At 38.9% G+C, this 16,793-nt stretch overlaps 1 long non-coding RNA gene across 5 annotated transcripts in view; it reads right to left on the reverse strand.

The window, feature by feature from the left end:
• LOC103881157 overlaps positions 1–16,364 on the reverse strand; it is a 40,220-nt gene extending 23,856 nt beyond the window's left edge. For 2 of the 5 annotated variants that reach the window (XR_001898873.3, XR_004178168.1), the window contains exons 1-3: positions 15,448–16,361; positions 6,580–6,714; positions 1,811–1,927 (exon numbers count right to left, since the gene is read on the reverse strand). This is a non-coding gene — a long non-coding RNA (uncharacterized LOC103881157). Of the gene's footprint in view, positions 1–1,810; positions 1,928–6,579; positions 6,715–15,261; positions 15,336–15,447 lie in introns of all 5 variants that reach the window. The other 3 variants (XR_002519738.2, XR_004178169.1, XR_642518.4) reach the window with 3 other exon arrangements.
• Between the last annotated feature and the right edge of the window lie 429 nt (positions 16,365–16,793).

The following is a 16,793-nucleotide window of genomic DNA, read 5'->3' on the forward strand; positions in this document are numbered from 1 at the left end:
GGTGGAGCTCTTGAGACACTTCTGGTTTGGAGCTGCCTGATTCATGAATTTTTGTGTGTTTAAATAAACTCATTAAAATTTTATTGTGCCTCAATTTAACATTAGCCTAACATACATCCTGTGCATAGAAAAAGGCTACACAGAGAGACCCTTTCTTCCTTAGACAACAGGGGACAAAAAAAAAAAAAGAGAGAGAGAGAGAAGAAAAAATAATTAAAGAGATCCTTCCTTTTACCCATGAAAGTTTTGGAGGAAGATACTTCCTGTGATTAAATGCTGTAGGTATGCAGAGATATTTGAAACTGATAAAGCCAGGAAGTTGCTGATGGGAAGTCAGATTTCTTTATGGATATAAACGTTTTCCTGAGAGAACTCTGACTAGAAGACAGTTGTTCATCTGCAACTTATGAGATATACTGGGGAAAATGAACAGTCTTTCCATTAGACATGCAGTGGGAAAAACCAAGGGATAAAGTCAAAGACAAAGCAAAGTTTTTTAGGTGGATGTGGTATTTTAGAATTGCCTATAATAAGTGGAAAGCAACAGATGATGTAATTTAAATTTCTTCTCAAACTGAAAGCAGGAAACGTAACATAAAGGATTGTCAGATTAATGTTCTTTACATACCTGGTTTATTTTAATCCCTGCTATATTCATAGGTGATATTAATGCACTTTATAAGATTAAATAAACTGAGGTTAAGGAAAAGTGTGTGTGTGTATGTATGTGTGTGTCTAGTGTCTGTGTGTGTGTCTGGTGTGTGTGTGGTGTGTGTGCATGTGTGTATACAAGCTCACATGGCTGATATGCTGGGGGACAGTGTTTAACTGTAGGTCTGTCCAAGCCACTCAGGGTAAAATAAATTACACCAAAGGCCGCAGCCACCCTGAAAAGTTTGGTGCATGATGTGACGCACCTTTCGGCCCCCTCTTTTTTTATCTATTTAGACACACGATATTTAATAAAGAAATTAAAGTAACATTTTAACTTCACTTAATCTTACATAATAATTGATAGCAGCATTGTTTTGAAATAGGCAATATGCCTTAAAATTATAGATGATGTATGCCATTTTTCACCCAGAAGAATACTGCTCCCAGGAAAGTGTATCTATGCTCTATTCTCAATCCTACTTTCTCTTGGGCTCCCTCGCACTTCTATCTTTCTCGAAGACGTTGGTTTCATTTTACACTTAAAAAAACATTTATGATTCTACATTTCCCCACTCTCTTACTTCCTCTCATCAGAGCCACCATCCATTGTGTTTCAAAGTAGTATCTGGCAGAAATTGTCTTTCCCCTTATCCTACTGAGGATCAGCACCCACCAGTATCATACCATTTCTTTGATTTTCTTTCCTTGTTATATCCTCATTAATGGATAACAAAAACAAATTAGCTGAATGCATTATCTGGTAAGAAAGATGCAATGTTACTGGAAAGATAACCAACCATTGTACACTAGATAGAAACATTGCCTGCATCAATTTTTTGAAAGTACTTCACTATTACACAATAGCCAAGATTCTCAAGTCACTTGCCTCTACCTCTCTTAACCATAGACACTTATGTCCAAAAGCACCTTCATTTGGCTATTCAAAAACAACTTTAAGTCCCAATTCCAAAAGGAAACTCAACTGGCCCACCAAAATAGCTCCTTTTCCAACCAGTTAATGGCTCCATCATCCGCCCAGTCACTCAAATTCGAAACCTCCAGCCTTGTTGATTCTTTCCTAACTGCCCCCTCTGTCCAATGTATCCTTTAGTTTATTGTAATTTTCCAGAAAAGTAATTTACAAATATTGTCTTACCGCTCAATTTTCATCTTCATATTAGCTCAGGTCTTCTTCACTTTTAAACTAATCTGATCAACAGCCAGCAACTATGTTTATAGCTTCCAATCTCACACCTTTCTTCTCCTGGAGTTGCTGTTTAAAATACAAAATTGAACACACATCATTTCTACTAAAAACTTAGTTGACTCTCATTGCTGATGATGTAAGGTTTAAAATCCTCAATAGAGCACACAGACTCTTACACTCTCTACTCAACTTGCACATATAACTCCAGCCACTCTCTCCTGTAAGTATCCTATTCTTCAGCCAGCCATGCTGAACAGCTTCTTTTCCTGACAAGTGAATAGCATTTATCCATCTCCAGAAAGAGACCTAGCAGAGTTCTAGACACAGAGACACTCAATGTTTATTAATGTAAATGGTATATTTAAATTTTCCACCTCTCCAGCTGGACGTGGCTTTTCTTTCTCAAATTTTTATGTTTATCTGTGCCTCTCTGACAAGTGACTCTCAAGATTGGAGAGAAAAAAAGTTTCTCTGTGCATCTTTCGAAAGAGTTGGCCATTGATTCCTGTAGCAGGTGGTGCATGGTTCTCACAAATGTGGTGGACTAAGATGGTAATCAGAAAAGGAGATATGAAGAAGACAGATGTGATGTCCAAAGCACTCTGTGGGACACAGAAAATCAGACCATTTTCCCCAAAGTGCTAAGGGTCACTCTGACAGCGCTAATGAACTCCACAGGGCTCGTGGACTCAGTCATACATGATTCATGGTTTGATGGAACCACTTTATGCTTTAAAGTCAGTAAAAGCTGAATATAAAGTCTGGAATCACCACTTAATTTACAGTAAGTCCTTGGGAAAATCTTAATTAGCCTTTCTCATCCTGATTTCTAAAATAAAAATGGGGATTGCAGTTTTCACCCTGGGTGGCAATGAGGGTTAGCAGATAAGGCTTAGCATAGGGTCCAGCACATGATAATAGATACAGGAAAGTGTTATTTTTAGTCTTTCAACAAATGTTAGCAGAAGAATTATATTTCAAGGTCTAATTATGCTATTGATACCAATAACCATTTTAATTATTAGGATTTTTTGGAGATACAAATTAGGTCCAGTGGAATAGATCTAAAAATATTTATATTTAGACTTATGATAAGTTTATCTTGTGTGCCTGAAAATTAATTGAAAAATGTTATCACAAATTGAATAATAATTCACAATTTTAAAACACTGAGTTTATTATTCTTTTAATGAAAAATCATGGCACTTAGAGTTACAAAAATCTACTAAAAATTCAAATATTAATTTTACTCCTTAAAATATGTATTTAGTCAAATAACTTAATTCCTCTAAAGACTGGGATAAGAACATTTTATTATTGAATAACTATGAATACCAAAAATTGCTGGCAACTTGGTAAATTAGTCTTATCCCTTTCTTCTTCCATTCTGAATTACATTTCTCCTTAAATAATTGTTCATAGGATTTTTCTGGAGGAAGAATTGAAAAGCACTTTGTAGAAACAATAGTTTATTCTGGGAAATGATAACATTTAGTAAATATCAAAAATTTCCAATAGAGAAGTCATTAAAAATAATTTTCTCAAGATTTCAATATTTTCTTGTTATTTTGGAAAAATGTACAAAAGCATGTTGATTTCTCTGTGCCTTTTCCATTGTGTGCATGTTTTAAAAACGTGTTTGGTTATAAACATTTCCCAGTTGGCACCCTGGGAGGCTTCTCGCTTGTTTGAGCACATTGAACAATGAGCATTTCATGGAGCTACATGAATATTGCTGTAATCCACTTGTCTGAACATCCTAACATAAACTAAATTTCATAACAAAATAAAACAGCCACAACAATCATAAAACAGAAAAAAAAAAATAAAAGCTCTTCAGCACGTATATATAACTTCCCATGAGTTATTTTTCTCCTCTGTAAAATGCCAACAGTAGTTATGTCATATGACTATTCCAGAATTAAGTTAGTTTAAACGTGCTTAAACCAGCACGTGACACCAAGTAGTAATAAAAGTCAGCTAAAACACAAAACTGAGTGACATCAACTCACTGAGTGATATCTTTTATTTAAGGCTCAATTTTGTCCTCTCCTTAGAAATTTTCCAGTAGGTGTATTGGTTTTCTTTCTTTTTTTTTTCTTTCTTTTCTTTCTTTCTTTCTTTTTTTTTTTTTTTTTGTTTGTTTGTTTTTGAGACTGAGCCTCACTCTGTCTCCCACGCTGGAGTGCAATGGCCCGATCTCTGCTCACTGCAGTCTCCACCTCCCGGGTTCAAGTGATTCTCCAGTCTCAGCCTCCCGAGTAGCTGGGATTACAAGCGGCCGCCACCACGCTAATTTTTGTATTTTTAGTAGAGACAGGGTTTTGCCGTGCTGGCCAGGCTCGTCACAAACTCCTGACCTCAAGTGATCCGCCTGCCTCGGTCTCCGAAGGTGTGGGGATTACAGACGTGAGCCACCATGCCAGGCCTGGTATGCTGCTTTTCAAATTACGAGAGAGAAGCTGATAGGCTGATGATGATGTCGGGGGAGGAGTTTAGGTTCAAAATGAGAACAGGGAGCGGCGGTATGGGGAGCGAGAGGTTTGGTTTATTTCATAGTTTGTAAACACATAATATAGATATGTGTAATCTGTATATAATATACATAGATGTCATGATGCACATATTCAACTTTTTAGAGTTTGCTGCAAGCTCTTTCACACTCTGTTTATGAAATAGAAAGCATAGAAATGATTTTTTTATTTTTATTTTTTGCTAGATAAACAAATTGAGCATTCCGAGCTGAGGGAGGTAAACCCATTAATAGAGAGATCTGGAATTTAAGTCCGAGTCTTACACTGCTAAGTCAAATTTTATTTTACTCTTTACCATGGCCACTTTCTTATAAATGATTGTGTATTAATTTGTGTATATTTATATATGTATAAATATAAACCTATTTTATATACTTGTGTGTTTTTATATTTTATATACTTTTGTGTAATTTTATATAATTGTGCTTTAGTCTCTCTATGATAAATACATATATTATTTTATAACCATATAAATATATTTGTATAAAAAGATATTTTGATGAGTATAAGTTTTATACCAAATAAGCTGCAACTTGCCAAATTTAATTCAAGTCACATAAAACGTAATCAATAACAACATATTAACCAATATGATATAGCAGGAAAAACAAACATTTCTTTAAACTGGATAGGGTGGATGAGCTTTCTACTATAGTTTTATAGCACCTGCATGCATTTTAGATAATGGAGTTACATATTTTCTAAAAGTTTAACTATGGTGTTCTTTCTTGCATGCATTATGCTATAATTAGCAAGTGGCTTACAGCATGTTAACATGCAAAATCATGTCTCTCCAGTTAGCTACAAACCCCCTTCTATTAAAACTTCCGAAGCAACATTAATGATATATTTGATTTTGAGTCCTTCATGTGCAATTTTAAAGAAAAGAAATCTTATTTTTCTACATATTCTGAAAGGCTGCGCCATACATCATGGGCTGGAGGAAGCAGGTCCTGCATAAGTGAGGTGCAAGCATGTTCTCCTGCTCTAGTTCCTCCAGTCGAGGAATGGCAACAGGGTCAAATGAGTATGACATCATGGATATGAATCTCTCCACCAATCATGAGCATAATTCCAAGTCAACCTTTTCAACGACGTACATTTTTGCATGAATTCTCTCTCATTTATTGAACCACGCTAGGAAATGAAAGGATTATGGTATTAAAGACAGAGTGATACATTCACAATCCAGGTCGTATTTCAATCTAATTTAAACCTCAGCTGAAGGCTTCTTAAGTAGACATGGCCATTAAAAAGAATATCTTTCCCAAATGGAAAGTAAAATAAATCTGATTTTATAGGAGTTACAGACATGGGTTGAAAAATTAATCCCTGGTCCTTTTTTCCAAACCAGAAAGATTTAGGTGAACCAAAACGTACTAGGCTTTAGACAAACCTTTATTTCAAGTAAAATGGAATTTTTCTCTAAGTCCTCTATTGTTTTTCTTATCTATTCTTTTGTACATTGGACTTGAAAAGTCCTTGCCCGGAGCTGGTGTGAGAGCTCTTGTATTCATAGTTGGAGCCTTGACGGAATTCTAAAAAAAGCAACGCCATAGATGGTATTAATCCATAGTGGCGATTTCCTACCCATCACACACGATTGCATTTCACATAATTTGAATCTGGTGACGATGCCCACCTGTGTTAAGTGCTCACAGGTCACAGTCAGAGGGGTGTTCTCTGGAAATCCAGAGCCCAAGGGCCAGGTGAAAATAACTCAAGGAATCTGACCCAGGGGTGAGCACAGTGCAGGAATGGGGAATTAAAAAAAAAAAAAAGTCAGGTGTCATTTAGATGCAGGAATAAAGAGCAAGCAAGACAAAGGTGAAAATGCCATGAGAAATCCCAGGTGGGAGCCAAGTGCTCCTGTACAGGGGTGTGGCCAGTGAACAGAGAGCATCACAGTAGCAAGGAGTGCTCGCCACACAGGGACTGGATGAACTCATTCCTCTGACTTGAGCTTCACCCACATGAAGGCTATGTCTACAAACTGGTTCTGGCTTTACATGGTTCCCAATCCCTGGGAGAGGGGCAGTGCAAGAAGAAGGTAAAACACAGGCTTGGAGCTGGACTGCTTGGGTTACCATCCCAGCTCTGCAACTTACTAGTTTTGGACAAGTGGCTTACATTCTCTGTACCTCTATCTCTTCACCTATAGCATGGGAAACTAATAATACTTACTTCAAAGTCTTGTCAAAAGAAACGACTTATTCCAAGAGTAGCATTTACGACGATAAGCGTTGGAAAGGTGCTTCATTGTGATGGTAGGTTGTTTCCATGAAATTTTCTCCTGCATTTTTCAGTCACGAGTAATTGCTTTTGAGAGAAGAATGTTTTAGTCTTTAAAGTTTGAGTTCCAAATGTCTTTCTTAGCAGAGAGTGTTTCTAAACTAATATTGTCACATAGAAACATTAATTAAGGAAAACACTTCACTTAAGTTAATTCAGCCCTGTTTTTCAAGGGAGAGGTATGGCAGGTCCTCAAATAATGTCATTCTGTTCAATGTTGTTTTGTAATAAAGTTTATGAGAATAAACATTGCCCCCGGCCAGTGCAACTCTCTGTGTAGGTTTTCTCCAGGTACTCAGTTTCCTCCCACATCCCAAAGTAGGGCACGTTAGGTTCACTGGTGTGTCTCAGTGGCCTCCTTCTGCACGAACTGAGTGTGTGTATGAGGGCATCCTGCGATGGGATGGCGTCCTGTCCAGGGTTGGTTCCGGTCTTAGACCCTGAGCTGCCCAGACAGGCTGCAGTCACCTGCACCCCTGAACTGGAATCACCAGATAAATATCTTATTTGTTTTTATTAGCCTTTCTTAAAAGTACACATAGCTCACATTTATTCCAACGTTCAATATTAGAAGTGTTTTAGGGTCTTTATTTTTGAAGTTTGGTGATGTTTTTGTGACCAGAAGCATGCCATAGGAATCTAAGTCATGTTCATATCAATTAGTCTACAGTAATACTGACTTCCTTATACATCATTTTGCTTAAAATCCCAGTTTCCAAGACTTATTGATGACATAAGGAAGGACTCACTGTATATGCAAACTCATATTCACCATAATGAGCAATGACATAGGCTGAATTTTAACAAACGACATCTCATTTTAATAAGCAGAACTGTACTTGATGGCAGGGGCCATTTTATTACAGTAAAATTCAACACAGTATTTAGGAGCATTGCTCATGGATCCAATTCCTGAAATCAGCACATATTACTTTTGTGGCCCTGACACTTTTAAGCTCTCTGAGTCTCTGTTTTCCCATCATTAAATGAAAGTAATAATAGTACTTGCCTCACAAAGTTGTGAGGATCAAAAAAGATGCTACATGAAGAGTCTCTAGTATAAGTATTAGCTATTTTTATTGTACCAATTTCGAAGTTCCTGATGCTAAGCAAATTTAGCTGACTTGCCCCAAATTATATACATTTATTTGAAATAGACATTAGAGAACTGATGAGTTTCAGCTGTGAACAATCATATCAATCACCAAAATGATTATCGTATTTTCAAATCTCTTGAGACAGTTTTTATTTAGATTTTTATATTTGGAAGGCACATTGTTGAGATTGAATGATAACTATACTTGCAATATTGCCAGTGTCTGAAAAAAAAAATCCACATAAGTGGAAGGCATCAGGTCCAGACCTGCCACAGTAATTTCAGAAGGTTGGAGACTATATTGGAGACAGAATTTCCAGGACTTAAGATTGTTTATTGAGAACCAATCAAGTCTCTGCAAAACAAGCAGTCTCCAGAACTGGAGGCAGCATGGTGGGACAGGAAAAGAAACAGACATAAATTCAACTTGAGCACTTTCTATGCTTGAATTGGACATCCTGCACGGCCTCCCTTTATCTTCCTGTCCACCAACAGGAGGCGCCAGTACCCTCTACTCACCTTTACAGCCTTGTTTTGAAGAATAAAGTAATAATGAAAGCACTGTGTAGACCCTAGAGTAACACACACTATAAAGAGTGGAGAACCCAGGCGTGGAACTGAACCAAAAGCTACATCAGAGTATGGAATCTGAGAGCATCTCCACGCAGATCCAGGGTCCATTTCTGACCCCAGGCACCTGAGTTAAGGCAGTGGTAAAACACTTACTATGTCATATTCAGGATTTGGTGGGGGGTAGTTAGCAAGAAGCCAGGGGAGACAAGGAGGACAAACAGCCCAACCGAGGAGGCCTAGTCTAGCCCCTTCATGAGGAGGACAATGGGTTGGTCTTTTGGCAGGGTCTTCTCCAGGGGAAGTCACCAGACCTTGGTCAACAGGCAGTAGGGGAGTGATTGGAGGCTTGGAGGTTTGGAAGCTCATATAAAAATATTGCTTGGAATAACCAATCTGTAATAATATAACCATTCATGCCAGTCACAAAGACACTCAGTAAATGATAATTATTAGTATCACTAATACAAAACTATAATGTGGTAAAGCTACCAGTGAACAGTGGAATGAAAGGAGAGTGATGATTATAGGTTGGTGGAAGGGGAACTGGGAAAACTTTATAGGAAGGGTGATTTTTTTCATCATAACCCTAAATACATTCAGGGCTTCCTAAATTACATATATATATTGTTTATATATATATTATATATGTTTATATATTATATATGTTTATATATATAAAATATATAGATAGATTAAGAGATGAATGTGCTTTAGGCCAAAAAAGCCACATAAGAAAGAAAATATGCTTTGGCTTAAGATGTATTGTGTTCAAGGAGACAGCAATGTGTCTGTATTAGTCTGTTCTCACATTGCTATAAGGAACTACCTGAGACTATGTAATTTATAATGAAAGGAGATTTAATTGACTCACAGTTTCACAGGCTGTATAGAAAGCATGACTGGAAAGCTTCAGGAAACTTACAATCATGACGGAAGGCTATGGTGGAAAGGGAAGTGAGCACATCTTTACATGGCAACAGGAGGGAGAGAGAGAATGAGAGAGAGGTAGCACTAGGGCATGAAGAGGGAGGTACTACACACTTTTAAACAACCAGATCTCATGAGAACTCTACCATGAGGCAGCACTAGGGGGATGGTGTTAAACCATTAGAAACCACCGCCATGATCCAATCACCTCCCATCAAGCCCCACCTCTAACACCGGGAGATTAAAATTCAACATAAGATTTGGGTGGGGACACAGAGCCAAACCACATCAGTGTCCAAGATAAAATTTTCCACTGAACTACACGTAGATCAACATTTGGCTGGAGGAAGAATTGGCAATAAATAGCATTAATTAATTAACTAATTTTTGTCAGCTTTATTGAGGTATGATTGACAAATAAAAAATTTATATACTTAAGATGTAAAATGTGGTATTTTGATATAAGTATAACTTGTGTAATGATTTTCAGAGTCAAACTAATTAATATATTTGTCACCTCACAGTTACCTTTATTTGGTAAGAACACTTAGGATCTAAAAAATTCAAGTATATAATACCCTAACTATGGCTACATGTCAATAGCATTTCATTAACAAGAAGAATGCTTACAAGTCATCTCCTAAGTGCCAACCACTGTTTCATACTTTAGAGTTACATCAACAACAAACCACGAACAGAACCAAGGTGATACTAGAAGGTGGACTGATATCATCCTTCAACAAAAGGATGCTGCCAAGTCTTCCACTGAGAAAGCAGATCCTAAATGCCAGTCATATCTCCTAGGATAAGATTAAAGAGCCTAGTAGACCTGGTTATCTAAACCACCAAACGGGCTGACTCTGATTGGACTCTGAGGCTACAATCCATCCCCAGATTAATCTCCAGAAGGCTACTCAAAAGCTACAAAAAAGATCCAGTCAGTGTCCAGCTATAGATACAGATTAAATGACACCAAAGCTTATCCCTGCATGAGTTACCTTGTAAAAATACCAATATTTAACTTTACCAGTATTGAAAGACTCTATGGTTGATTAGTGACAGACTTGAGAAAATCTAAAGCAGAGTCCTATGTGAAAGCAGTGAAGAGTTTTCTGTAAAGAGTTTTTTTCTTTTTTAAGCCAATGTACAAACATCATCAGCATTTAAATTAGACTTTGAGGACTAAAGGAGAAGTCTGAATCAATGTGGTTATTCTTGGCGCTCAATGCCTGTGCCTAGCATCTTGGGGGATACCGGTTTTGAAGACTACATTCCAGATCTAATGTCTTGGTGTTTGCATTTAGTGATTTTGAACCTCTGTGTAGTTGAAACATTGAAAGAGAGAACAAAAGAATGAAAAATAAAAATGTAAATGAGCTTATTTAACACACAGCCAAAAAGATAAGCAAGAAATTATCAATTCATCATTTTGAAGTGTCTGCTAGTGTGTGTATATTGACTATTTTTGAAATTATGTACATCTACAAAATACATCTATATCTATAAACTGGTTTATAAGCATGATTAACTTTTCTCATATATATTGTAACAAATTTTATTAGGATTCAAAAAATTGCATATTCTAGAAATGATGACACTGACTGAGGCTCTGTCATGTAGCTCACCTGTAATTACCTGTGATGGAAAAGGGCCCAGGGGCTGGCTGTGTACAATCAAGAGCCACCGATGATGAGTTGATGCATTTCTATTTGTGTGTGTTTGTGCCTGATGGCTGACTCTAACTGACACGAAAGAAAGACCCTTTCTCCCTTAGGTAAAGCATCCATGTTTTGAAGAGAAAGGCCAGCTTTTAGGCCTTTGCATCTTGGAGAAAAAGATTATAAAAATGAGACTCCCTCCCCGTATGCTGCAGTTCAAAAAGACCTAGTATTGAATAACTTAATCTTTTGCAGATCTCTTTTTATATGCTGACCTGACAGGTTCCCAGAAAGCACTGATACTACAAAGCAAATTAAAATCAAACACACAGGGAGTTAAAAGCTTTTGCTGTCAAAGCAGAGACCAGGAGAAAGATGTCTCTTTTACAGCACTGTGCTAGACCCCAGAGACCAGACCAACCTGGGACCTACAGGCTGGAAGACACTGAGGGGAACCCAGAAGCCAGCACAAGCAGAATTTGGATTAAGGTATACTCCAATTTTGGGGAAAGAAGACAATGACATAAGCTGGGCATGGATGGAACTGGTACCTGAATATTTTTGCTAGAGGGGCCCTGTGTTCTGGACATGGTCCAGATTGGGTGGTACCACACACCTGGGACAGACAGGAGAAGTCACACAAGCACTGAGCTCTAGTCTGAATGTTCTGGAATGCTGGTCTACATCCTAGGGCTAGCAAGGCTCATCTGAATCACCTTGGAGACTTTTTAAATTAGAAGGTTCTTCTTCCTCCTTCTTAAACTCCTTCCTCCAGGAATCATAAACTAGTATATTTCAGAGGGTAACCCGAGAGTCTGTCCATATTTTTATGCATTCCCACATAACAATCATTATTTATTCCTCACTCTTGTCTCACTCCCCAGTTCAGTCATTCTCAATCCTGGCTGCACCCTGGAATCGCCAGGTAAACCTGGACACTACCAATGGCTAGTTCTCCCTGCTGATGGTTGGTTTTTATTGGTTTTAAGCAGAGCCCAGGTGTTAGCGAAATCTCCCTTATGAATATTGCATGCAATCCATATTGAAAACTGCCTCTTCTGATGCATGAGTATCTTCAATAATATGCAGACCGAAGGGAAGTTTGCCCTCCTTTTCTAAAGGCCCCAGTGACACAGAATCTCCTTCGTCATTATGAAGTCAACTTCAATTTGGAGGGTCCAGTAGCAAAATAAAAAATTTTTTTGAAACCAGAATCTGCTTCATGGCACCTAATTGTCATGGTCCTGATTCTCCCTATGGATTAAATTGGCCCATGGGCTGTTAGAACATATCTCTGCTTTAGCTGATGTCTCCTCTGTAGGCTGGCCACACTTTCTTCATAGTTCTAGGGCAGGAAGCAAGGCTGGCAGGAGATCTTATTCAATCAATACATACTTATTTGGAGCCTATTAGCTTTCAGGTGCACCAGGCTTTAGGAAAACAGGCCAGACATGCGAGCACAGTCTCACCAGTGTAGGGCTGAAAACACATCCCAGTGGAGGCAGCTTGTAAGTGCCGGCATCCATAGTCAGCCTGGGCTCCAGTTCCAGTTATGCCTTAATCTGTCTGTCACTCCAGGCAAGCTATTTCCCTGAGCTTCAGCTCCTCCAGTCATAGAGTGGTGATAATAACACAAATATTTGTGGGGTATTATGTATCAGATAATAGAAATTCAAAAAAGGTATAATATGATATCCAATTTAGGACAAAATATGCATGTAACCCACAATGCACATTGATAATGTATCATAGGAAGTGACACTAGAAGAATTGAGAAAGGGAAAGACAGCATAGTTTTCATGAGCTTCACACCTGGGCACATCACATAAAAAAACTGGTAATCAGGTTGGCCAATGTTCAGCATGTAATACCTATTGACTCCTTGCGTAGCACTAACTCGGTGAGCTAGACGAGATAATGTGCATGCCCTTTGTGGGTCTACTATAGATATTAGCTGTCATCCTGTTGCCTCAATTGTCCTTATTCCAAAATGGACAAGACTGCCTCCAGACCTGAGAACAGAGGTCTCAGAGTGCCTAAAATCCTTCTAGCTGGAAGAACCAAACTACAAGACTGTACCCTGGGATACAGATACCTACAAGTCACTGCAGGAACTGTAGAAACACGTCACCTGCTTTTGGAGGAGGGTCCCTGTGTCTTCCCATTTTAATCTTCTAAGCAATAGGGTTCAGTTCTATTGCTTCCTCCCCAAACAGTTAATGGCTTTTGACCACTGTAAAATAAATCCAGATAGGTACACAGGTAGTATTGATTTACTTAACAATAAATATATTTGTAAATGTCTATGTTTTCAGTCTTGTCAACACATTATGCAATTTTCTACTTCCTTGCACTAGCTAATCAATCTTCCTCATTGGAAATACTTTCCTCTAAGTTTTGCTAATCGCTCCTATCTTTCCATTACAATGGTGCTTCCGTACCTGGGCTAGAAGTTAGAATCGACTGGAGCACATTAAACAATCCTGACACCTGTGGTGAGGTATGGTCCGTGGGGTTTTTGAAAACTGCTCATTAATTCTATTCTACATTCATTTTGAACCCCACTGCCTCACAGCTGGGATAAACCTTCAGCTCTAAGCTGCAGCCTTCTCTAATCACAGCAACTGTAGTGATGGCTCCTACATCTGAATTCTAGCAGTAATTACTTCTCAGGAACACCAACTACAGACAGTTTCACAATATAGTTATTTACAGAATGATCACTAGGTCAAATTAGGTGTACATTCTAGGTTAGATCGCTTCTACTATAGCATGTAGAAATCTTAGAAAGTGAATCCCTGAGCCTTCATTTCCTCATTTATATTACGATACGAGCATTGTATTAGATGATTTCTCAGTGGCCTCACAGATTAAGTACATATTTTGAAAGTCAGCATCTTGTCTTCTAAAATAATTTGCAATTCCCTGGAGGGCAGGGACCACATCCCATGCTGCTTTTGTTCCTCACAAGCAGTGGAGTGTTTCAGTTAAACTACATATCTTACTTTTCCTGTGCCTGCTCCATCACAAGTTTCTAGAGAAAGCTCATTCTCACCATTTCTTTGGCTGTTACTAAAAAAATTACTCACCATTCTTAGCTCCCACATTATCTTTGGAACTATCTGTTATAGGCACCATTTGTTAGGCACTACAATAATCACTTTACATCCATGACACATGTTCAAATATAATTATAATTCTGAGTGGTGGATATTATGTCGTCCAATGTTTGTTTGTGGGTTGGTTTCTAAATTAGTCCTGTTTGCATATGTTATTTTTTCAATAAAAAGAGAATTATGATAGCTTGATGGTGTGGACCTCCACTGACCAGATAAATTGGTGAAAACTATAAAAAAAAAATTAAAGATCCCTGGAAATGGTACAAAGTACAAATAGCAAATAAAGAAACATCTATTCAAGAACAATTACAAAAATCAGCAAGGAAGAACAGAATCTGTCTTATTTTGAATGAAGATGGCTACAGCTCAGTGAGGTAGACTCTCCACTCCAGACTGCTGGTGCTGCCAAGCACTGGGGTCCCTTTCCCTGGCTCTCAGCTGGAGGCTGTCTTCCCAGAACATCCACATTTCTCATCTCACCTCCAGCTACTTTGTGTTGGGGCTGAGTCTTGAGTGACTGCACTGCCCACTCAAAGCATGGCAGGCTGATGACACCAGGCTCCTCATAACCCTGACCCAACTAATGAGGTGGTGATCCTAGGCCTGCAGACATAAACCAAGAGTCCCTCAGCTGGCTGCTTCACTAGCCCACCCAGCACCACCGACTAGAGTGTGATGTCACTCAAAGAGAGACTTGTCATTGTCCCAACCCAGGCTCCAGAGTCCTGGTTAAGAGATATGCCGGGGGAGAAACAGATTTAAAACAGCTCCTGATCCCTTCCCAAAGGCATTGACTTCATTTGCAATAAAATACGGAAAAAGTCAAGACCAAGGGCTTTCTCAAGAAGAATGGAGTTGTGGTGAAAAACCTGAAAGGAATTTATGAGTCACATAATGGTACAGGTTAGACCATGATCCAGCTAGCTTTCAGAAGACAGATGTACACTTGAGCCTTGAACAACACGGAAGTTAGAAGCCCTGACCCCCTATGCAGTTAAAAATCTGTGTATAATATTTGGCTGCCCCAGAAACGAACTATTAATAGCCTACTGTTGACAGGAAGTCTTACTGACAACATAAACAGTTGACTAACATAGATTTTGTAGGTTATATGTATTACACATTGTATTCTCATAATAGAGTAAGCTAGAGAAAGGAAAATATTATTAAGTAAATCATAAGAAGGAGAAAATATATTTACTATTCATTCAGTGAAAGTGGATCATCATAAAGGTCTTCACCTTTATCGTCTTTACGCTGAGTAGGCTGAGTAGGCTGAGAGGAGGAGAAAAAGGAGGTGTTACAGGTAGTTAGACAAGCATGAGCGGGGCAGGAGAGGGCTCCTTCCCCACCAACTAGAAATATCCGGTGATGGTTTGGCACTTACCACATTGCCTCTTTAAAAGCGATAAATTCGCAGCCGGTGCCAGGGAGAGGCCATTTTCGGAAGATTCACAAGTGCTGTACTAAAATGTTAATTGAATGCAGGCACCACGGAGACACAGCTTCCTGAGCGTGCGCATTAAGAGACAAAACGGCAGAGTATGACGTTCTGAGGACAGTCCCCTGGAAAACGGAAGAAAGCCTCAGAGAGGCTTGTCTGCAACTTCCTAAACATACCGCGCATGCTCACCTCCCCAGGGTACGAGCATCCTTACTGCGCATGTCCATAACGCGCATGCTCACCTCACCAGGGTAAGAGCGTCTTTACTGCGCATGTCCATACCGCGCAAGCTCACCTCCACAGGGTAAGAGGTTCCTTACTTCCACCCTAAGGGAAAAACCATGGGAAAGGGCCCAGCGTTTAAAGTCTTAGGATGAAGGTTAAACACTGCACGTGACCTCGGTGCCCCCTTGAGTCTCTTCCAAGCGTACTTTCCTTATTTTCTTTCCCGTTTTAAATCCTTTTAAAATAAACTTCCACTCCTGCTCTGAAACCTGTCTTGGTCTCTTTTTCTGCCTTGTGCCCCTCAGTCAAATTTCTTCTGAGGAGGAGGCAAGAATTGAGGCTGCTGCAGCCCCATGAGGATTCGCCATCAGTAACTCGGATACCTTCCACCGGTTACAGAGGCATTGGTTTTACTGTCTCATGGGTGGCAGAGGCAGAAGAAAAACCACATATAAGTAGATTTTTTTTTTTTTTATAATCATAGCTCATACCTGTATTGCTCAAAGGTCAACTGTAGATTAGAACAGCTGGGTAGAGTCCTCTTAGTGTCAGAACAAATATCAAAAACTGACTTCACAGCGTGGTCAACATGGTGAAACCTCCTTTCTACTAATAATACAAAAAAAAAAAAAATTAGCCGGATGTGGTGGTGTGTGCCAGTAATCCCAGCTACTCAGGAGGCTGAGCCAGAAAAATTCCTTGAGCCCAGGAGGCAGAGGTTGCAGTGAGCCGACATTGTGCCACTGCACTCCAGTCTGGGTGACAGTGAGACGCTGTCTCAAAAAAAAAACCAAAAAACAAAAAAAAAACAACTGACCTCAGAAACAGATTCATCCAAGAAGCCACAATCTCTGAAGAAGAGATACAAATGGTCAATTGGCACAAGAAAATATGCTTGGCATCATTAGTCATCATAGAAATGTAAGTCAAAACCACAATGAAATACAACTGCACTCCCATTATGATGGCTAGAATCAAAAAGTCAGATAAATGTTGGCAAGAATATGGAGAAATTGGAACACTTGTGTATTACTGGTAGAAATGTAAAATGGGGTAAAATCCTT

Source organism: Papio anubis, chromosome 14 (assembly GCF_008728515.1).
Source record: "Papio anubis isolate 15944 chromosome 14, Panubis1.0, whole genome shotgun sequence".
In the NCBI taxonomy this organism is placed as follows: Eukaryota; Metazoa; Chordata; class Mammalia; order Primates; family Cercopithecidae; genus Papio; species Papio anubis.